The sequence below is a fragment of the Lactuca serriola genome, chromosome 4 (genome assembly GCF_051521515.1).
Source record: "Lactuca serriola cultivar US96UC23 chromosome 4, Lser_US96UC23_V15, whole genome shotgun sequence".
Lineage (NCBI taxonomy): Eukaryota > Viridiplantae > Streptophyta > Magnoliopsida > Asterales > Asteraceae > Lactuca > Lactuca serriola.
This window is the reverse complement of record NC_136411.1, coordinates 153,927,284-153,936,489: the sequence shown is the minus strand read 5'-3', so window position 1 is coordinate 153,936,489 and position 9,206 is coordinate 153,927,284. Positions and strand designations below refer to the sequence as shown.

Below are 9,206 nucleotides of genomic sequence, written 5' to 3'. Positions count from 1 at the left end.
ATCGGATATGATAGCCAGAAGGTACATATCCTTATTACATTCTTTCAGTCTCGATAAAACCATATCCATGGTTCCCGACTTTCTGTTTTTCCAATACCAAATGCTATTAGAATGATTTCATTATTATTGTCCATGGCTTTTACTAAGAACATAGTTCCTAGGTATTTTCCTTTTAGGTGGGCTTTATTAATGATAATAATAGGACACGATCATGTTTGAAATGCTTGAATCTACAAAATAATATAATATATTAGTAATTAGATCAAATACATGTATAACAAGTAAAAAAAGTTCATAAGAAATATTACCACACAATTGATAAAGGAGAAAAAATATATTCAAATATGTTGTTTTCATTTGTCTTTATGTGTGTAATGGTCCATGGATTTTTTTCTTTTTAAATTGTAACAATATAAATGAAGGCTTTTAAAGCTTTCTTCAGGGTTCCCTCTTAACAAATTTAGAGCATCATTTTTGCACTCTATGCTTGATAGTACAAAATATGTAAACTAAAATAGTCATTTTATAGTTCGTTTGATTTTCTTTCTGAATAGCATATTCCTTGTACTATAAGCTAATATGTACTTCAAGAAGTGACCCAATAGTTTCTTATTTTCATTCTGAATAGCATATTCCTTGTACTATAGCCCTTAATTACCATTTACAATTTTTTCACAAAGAAAACAACTTCAAACCTGTCTATTGTAGATTTTCTAAATCTATTTTGAAAGGCCTCGTTAACACATTTTAATCCCAAATAAAGCTTAAGCTCTTTGGTGGTTGTCGAGGCCAACTAAATAAATACCCTAAATATTACACACTAAAATAGTGTATAGTGGTAAATGGATCGTATCCACGAAGATTGGTTCAATTTAAATCTCTATGTAAATCTCTTTGTAAAATACTTGCAAAACAAAATTAAAAGTAAAATGGGGTGGGGGTTTAATTCGTTTTGATTGTTTGACAAAATTAAAACTAGCTAGAATGAAAATATGACAAGTAAACAAGTAAAAGATTGGATTAAATTCAATGAAGTAAAATTGGTTGATTTTTGGGTACACCTCATGGATGATATGATTGACTTATCATTAGACTTAATGGAATAACACTTGTGAATTGGTTTAACTTGGCTATAGCAATTCATAAGCATAAATTGCCTCAACTCTTCTTAGAAATTAAAATGGCTAGAGGAGCTCTTAACACATTTCCTTAATTGAAGTCACAAAATCAATGAAGCATAAAATCTTGTGAAAATCAATTAGCTTTAAGTTATAAGAGTTACCAAGTCCAACAGATAATCAAAGGCTTACATTATCATTATGGAGGAAACATTTCCATGGCCTAAATGAAATGAAAACAAACATATAAACCATTTGTTGCTTATTAATTTGAAGGCCCATTACTTAACCAAGAAATTAGTCAACAAAAACAAGCATTCATTCATCCAAGCTCATGATCAAAGATAAATAAACACAACAAGATGTTTAACTAGAAAACATTTCCATAAACTTCAAACACAAGATAATAATAAGTCTTCAAAGCAACTAATCATCCATGGGTTATACCCTAATCAACCAAATGAAAGTTTAGCCAAGCATGGCCAAAGTAAAAGAAAAGCAATATAGTTTAGTGGTACCAAACATTGTCTTAGATGCAAGATGGAAAGAAATTACACTATTCTTCCAAAAATTATTCAAATCCTCCAAAACTTTCCTGAGAAAGAATGGTGTATGTTCTTCAAGTCCTCCTCCCCAATAATGCCTCCAATCTCCAGCAAAAGGGAGTTGATTTTCGGATTCAAAAAGGTGCCAAAAGCCACCCACCAAACTTCCACAAATAGAGTCAACAAGTCAAAACCCGGAATCAACTCAGCACAATTCATGCGGACCGCATACGGGTCCACGCAAATCGCATGGGTCACGCTGAATGTGGGACTTGGGCCATTTAACATGCAATCTAGCCCAATCTTCAATTCTTCAACTTCAGCCCACATGCATAACTCTTTAGAGCCCATTTGTGCCATTCCAAAGCCTTCTAATGATTGATCCAATACCCCTTCAATTTTTTTGTAGCTCGATTCCGCGTCGCCTCATCATCATCCTTGCTCACAAATTAAGTCCAAATTGATTTCTTCTTTATGCAAACACCAAGCCCAATCGCACCACTCCAAATCCACAAGCAAACCGCAAGCCTCCATAAGTCTCGCACCCTTCTAAGCCACCAATAACAAAAAGTCTTCAATAAATCCTACAAGTAAGCTCAAAAGACTGGAAAACACCCGATAAAGGAGAAAAATAATAAAAAGAGAAAATATGCATGAAGATTAACTAAAATAAGATGGTTTTAACTAAAAAAAACTACAAAAAAAGTAATAAAATGAAGCTATCACTCTTATTTTTTGTGGTATATTTGGAACTACATGAGTGCTTTATTGTTTGCAGATAAGGAGTTGAGAAATGACGAGATTATCGATTCTATTAGACATTTTTCTTTTTTTGTGGTATAGTAATAGCAATTTGAAATGCCCAAGTAATTAGGTTTGTTGGTTGCAACAACCTTTAAATATATTGTAATTGGTTCTTTGTTCCATCTCTTTGCTAGTGTTTTTTAATATATGGTTGCTTCTAAAAAAAAGCTTAAGTTGTTCTTCGCTTTTGAACAATTGAAACAAGATCACATATGCAAAATGACTGTGGGATATAGAACCTTTACGATTTTCACATGATAATACGAGAAATGGTAAAGGTTCATGCATCCCCCAATGAGCGGTTTTTGTTTCTTTAAAATCTGAAAAATAATAAGGGCACTTTTCACATCGGGCTTATCGGTGCTCAATTTCTTTTTTCTTTAGATTCACTCTCATCCCCAAAAAATCCAAAGAAGATATGAAATTGTTCTATCGGGTCTCCGTGTGGAATTATATTACTCTCATCAATCAACATCATTAGTTTGTGTGACCAATTGCAAATTTATCAACATCAAATTTTGGATCAGCATTAACAATCTTACTTTTATACCTAAAATCACCCTCTTGAACATGCTCATTGTATAAAGGAACATGATTAAATATCATAGGTAAAAAATTACAAATTTGGTTACTTCCGGCAACAACCTTACATGTATATGGTTTATGTAGCAACAATGGCAACATAAATACCCTAGTATTAACCAAGGTTCAAATATATCAGTTTTTTAGAAATGTTATAGGGAAATATTTAGAAAATTCCTTACATTTTGACCTTGTATTCAATTAAGTCCTTAAATTTTTTTCTTACATTTAAGCCCAAAAAGCTGACAGATATTTACAATTAACTCCCAAAAACCGACAATTGTTTACAATTTTGGGTTTCTTATCCTGGTAAACTTGTTATTTTTGGGTTTTTACCTTGTAACCAGTCACCAATTGAATATGAATGATTTTTTAGAAATATTATCAAAATTTAAGTTAGTCTAATACAAAAAATGCACTTAGTGAGTCCAATATAAAATATTAGATAATAGTTAGCCCAAACGTTTAATATTTAATTGTATTTGTGAAAAAACACTCATACTCGGTTAGTGACCCGAAAATGACACGTTTACCAGGGTAAAAACCAAGACCAGTTTACCGTGATAAAAAACCTAAAAATATAAAAAGTTGCCAATTTTTGAAACATAATTATAAACAATTGCCTATTTTTTGGGCTTAATTGCACGAAAATAAAATATAAGGACTTAACCGAATATGAGGTTAAAATATAAGGATTTTTCTAAAGATTTTCTAATATTATATCGACAACTAATAGTAAAAAGTTAACAAAAAACTTAGTGGTTGTATTCATGATTCGGAAAAAACATAACAAAGAACAATAAACATGTATCAAAAATAAAAAGTCACGCCGTGACATGTCATAACACTCGTTGCAATGCTTCACGCCTAAGAGCATCGCCATGAGGCTTTTCGAAGTTGCACCTGACGCCACGATACGCATTTTAAACATGATATTAGCACTCCGGAAACATTACTCTAGAATACATTTCGAACGCATAATCTAGAATACATTCCGAACACAGGTTCTATAATGCACTATTAAGTTCCGTATGTCTGGATGTCAGATTTCTGACAAATTTTTCGCTAACCACCACCAACTCGGGGATAACTTTAACAAAATACTATATTCCGGACTTAATAATCATTTTCTAGAAACTAAAAATATAATTAATCTTAAATATTACTAAAAGAGAAACCTTATGACATCATCTTAAATAATCTGGACCATTGATTATATTTCAATCTTATTTTTTCCACCCTTAGATCAAATTGCTGACATCATCTTCCCCATATGGAATGTATTTAATTTCAATAAATGCTTTCCAATCATCAATCAATAACTTACATTCGTTGAAATGGAATGTATTTAATTCCAATAAAAGCTTTCCATATTTTACATCTTGAATTTTTAGTTATGAAGATTTTAATATGGTCAATTTTAAAAATATATTACTAACAAATCATTTCAATCAAGGCCTTAATATCAATCATTAATATAAATCCGTTTATATTAGTAAACCATTAATATAAAAATATTTTTTTATTGAGAAATCATTAATACCGAAAAATCCTATTCAAATTATCACATACATATACGATTCATCATTGAATCCGCGACTCATATTTATTTTCAGTCGTTTCTTTTCTTCAAACCTTCTCCTACAACATCGTTAATATTGCTTATAACTTCCATCATCATTCTCTGCTATAAACATTCGCTCTTGTGCGCTAGAAGGTCAGTACCTTCTTTCGCTTTTTATATTTTTTTCGATTATTTTTTGTTCATATATCAAATGTAGGTATTCATATATTTCGATTTTCTTTGTCACAAATTACATGAACTCATTTAACTATTTTTCTGAAACTTTTCAAATAAACATGAAAAGATATTAGGTACCTTTAACAAAACAAAAATTAACTATCTTGGGAACTGACATTAATTACGAAAATGTTACTTTTATATATTAGAGATGATTATGATTTTTTTTTAAATTTTTATGTCATAAGAATCCGGTTAATTTTGGCATGATTTTAAAATATCATTGAAATTATTATGTTTTTGTATATCATATCAACCTACTTTTTTTTATCTTTGTATAGTAACAATAAAATTTATTAATTTACACAACAAATATAGATATTTCAAATTTTGTAATATTATTATACCTTACAAAATACAACTCCCTCCAAAATAAATTTTCGCCAGTAATTTCATCCATAATTTCAACAAATTTAAATTTGTATTTTCTTTATATAATTTTTTTTAATGATCCTAATTTTTTTTCTCCAAAAGTATATCAAACATTTACGTCTTAGATAATGCTGCCCTATTATAATTATTATTTTCCAAAAGTATATCTGTTTAATGAAGAATTTGATATAATAAAGTAAGTGAATGTTAATTAAAATGAGATATATATTCCATAATTATTACATGAGTTTATTAAAAAAAATTAATATCAAGGTGTAAACATTAATCATTTTTAAAGTGAAATTTCAGAATACATACAAACGATGATGTTGTACAATGAAATATAAAATTGAATGGACTGAAAAAAAAACACAATTAAAGCAGTCAATCTTGAAAATAACATAGTTATGAAAAATTATAAAGTAAGATAAAAATTATAAGATATTAGGAGATTTGTAAAAAGTACATTTAGTAAAAGCGTTACGGTTATTAGAAAAAATAAGACCGTTAAGATTAGTGAAAATACAATATATAAACTAAATTATTACAGTAGTAATGAAATGTCATTATTTGATATTTCATATAATTGACAGGTATATCAAATTACATTGATGATATACTAAAATTATTCAAAGTTGCGCTAAAACTAATGCAAAATTCTTACGAACACTAAATAAATAAGAACAAACATAAAAGCTAGCATTTATATCTATAATCAATTTAAAATAAACCGATTTAGAAAAGAATCCCCATTGATGATATATTAAAATTAAATCTATATAACATTTAACATTTATAAATTATATTACATAACTTTATTTGAATAAATGAAATAGTTGTCAATATTTAATGCAATAGAAAAAACGGTATATTGGTTGTCAATATATGTTTAAATTAGATAACATTATTATGCAAGGAACGTCTAATTAAAATGCTTATAAATATATAAATATCATAACTATATGAGCCGAGGAAAGTCGTTCAACTAATAAAATAAAAAATGATGTCTACAAAAAGATTTTTCAATGATTATATATATTTATCGTTTTACAATATCTATAAACGATTAAATGTTTTTTTATACGTTTCCTACGTTTAACGCGGGCTATAATGTATTATGTATATAATGCAGTTTGTTGAAATAACTCTTTTGGAATGTTAGTTTAGTAAATTTCCTAATTCAATCACCCGTTTAATGGATTAATACTTAGATGTTTAATAACGCTCCACGGCTACCTAAATCTAAGCATGGCCTCTGCCCTCTGGCTGTGTCCCCGCCACCATCGCACGCCGTGGTTGCCACAACCAGTCAACCACCATACTGTCCATACACGTACCTTCAGCTGTGACTACAAACATCAGCTGTCTCGTTGAATTTTTCTCTAACTCCACCCTCTCAAACTGTTCATCGACTTTGTACATGAGATTGTACACAAACCCGGCCGGAAAATACTTCTGTCGTATGCCATTGCCATATCAGTTAAACCTCTTTTGCTGGAAATAAATGACTTTATGCGCATGATATGAACAGCAACATCAAAATACATGTCTGTTTATGTTTTCCTTTTCTAGCGACATGCAGACAAACGAGAACAATGGAAGGTCTTATCAACGGAAGAAAGAAGACTTTTTATGGTTTAAGGGGCAACCATTTCAAACTGAAGTCGGAGCAGTGAACAATTTCAAACTGAAGTCGGAGCAGTGAACATCTTTTTGAGAATACTGTTCAATAAAGTATCATAGAAGAGTATTTTCGAATAAAATAATGGATGATTGGCATTAAAATTTTCTTGAATTCTAAAAGTGGCAAATCTCTTACAATTGTGGCGATGGGTTGTCCTGAGGCTCTTACTTTTTTGGTTCGAATCACTGCATGTGACATTTATTGAACTCTTATGATGTTTGATAGAGTAACGGGAAAAACTGTTTGCATCGCCAAGAAAAGGTTAAAAGATGAACAGAGAAAGAGATGGACAAAATTGTGCACATCAACTGTTTGATGATATGACGCTTCGAATTTAATTCTATGGCCCGGTTTAGATAACCTTCATTCTTGTCGTCAAACCCAATCAATGTAAGAATCTGACTTTCCTCTCAATAATTATGTTGAATTTAGCATCTTCTTCATATCATAGCCATATATTCCAATTATCCAAGTTTCCTTACGCTTCATTTATGTATTCTTAATGCTATGAACATAGATCTCTGGAAGTAATCAAAGAATGATTTTTGGGGTATGGGCTTTTCTGGACCAATGGTACAATTGGCCTTAATTTCAAGATTTTCCATAAGACATTTACAATATTTGCTGATGAAACTCAATAAATAATTTGGGAGATCATTAAATGCAGCATGATAACAGTAGTTTGACCACTCTACAAGAAAACAAAAGACAAAAAACCATTTCAAATCACAATGATAATGCTGGTAATTCAAGAAACAATGGCTCAAGATTTAAGAAATTAGTCAGATCAAATGGCAACATTTTCCCAAAAACAGGTAGAAAGAATAGTGAAATTTCAAGTAGGAAAAAAAAAGAATATGAGTTTGAGAGACTTAAAATTTCAATACACTCATCGAATCAATTCACATTAGGAAACCTGTCCCTTGTTCTCCAAACATTTATTTGACTTCTCTGTCAAAAATGTTCTTTTTTTTTCATTTTTTTTTGTTCTTTTCCACCTTCAAACAGTAACCCAATCCCCTGAAGATCACCCTTTTAATTTCCACTGTTTCCGTATACAGTACTGCATGCACGACCATGTATTATTAATTCCTCACATGCCCCTCTCCCCTTCATCATTCTCTCCCACTTCTATTTATATTCACTGTTAGTCTACCAAAGCCTTCAAGCTGTTAACTATTGATGGCATCTGCAAGGACCTACTACTCAGTTAGCCTCAGGGTGTTTGTTATAGTTCTTTTTCTCTTATCTCTCACATTATCACTTTCCATATCAGGTAACCCAAAAAAAAAATATGATCTTTAGTTGTTTACAATAGAGAAATCCAAATGGGTTTTTGATCTTTAGAGTCTTTTTGTTGATTCTAGGTTAATTTTGTGGGTTAATTGGCAGTTGATGATGAATCAAGTGTGGGAGAAAACAAGAAAATTTTAGGGTCAAGGCCACCTGGGTGTGTGAACAAGTGTGTGAATTGCAGACCATGTCAGGCTACTTTGGTTATTCCTCCACATTCTAAATTCATTGATTCTTCTCATTGGGAAGATAATTACTATCTCCTTTCGTGGAAATGCAAATGTGGTGATAAAATCTTTCAACCTTGATCTTTAAGTTGTTAGATGATGCTATGTGAATTGTGTTCAAGTGTTTTGTTGTATAATTAGATGCAGGTTATAACCATGTATCTGATTATGTGCCTCTTTTTCTCATTAAGTAATATTGTATCTAATTTGCGAATTATTGAATTCAAGTATTAGGGTATGTTTCTTTTTCCCTCATTAAGTCCTATACAGGTGGAATGAGTAAAGATGTCTGTATGGATAAAGTGTTGTTTATATAAAGATGGTTCTGAGTAAATATCTGTTTTATCCTTCTATGAAAAATGTTTATATAAAGCTTGTTATAATTAATCACTGTTTATCTGATCTTAATATTACAACATAATAGTTACTTAATCATAGTGTTGTTGGAATATAGGATGTTTAAAGCAACCATTTTTGACTTAACATATTAAGACCTTTTCTGTTAGCTTTAAGTCAAGAAGAAACATCCCCATATATCTATTCACATTAAGAGCTGAACCCATTAAGTCTGTCAATTAAAAAAGAAAGGGGCACTTATATAAAGTATTTTTCTAGCATAATAAAAAGCGCTATGCATACATATGTTTTACAAATCCTATGCTTATATAAAGAGTACACATGCTTGAATAACCAAAAAAAAAAAATTCTGGACTCTAGGTGTGGTGATTTCATCGGAAGTCTAATCATGATTATATAAAACCCAAGATGATGTTCAACAAA

General features: G+C 30.5%; 1 long non-coding RNA gene across 1 annotated transcript; it reads left to right on the top strand.

Moving 5' to 3' along the window:
* The first annotated feature begins 6,394 nt into the window (after positions 1-6,394).
* Positions 6,395-8,760, top strand: LOC145102768 (uncharacterized). The gene is made up of 2 exons (XR_013706272.1): positions 6,395-8,182; positions 8,299-8,760. It is a non-coding gene; the product is annotated as an uncharacterized LOC145102768 (long non-coding RNA).
* The last annotated feature ends 446 nt before the right edge of the window (positions 8,761-9,206 follow it).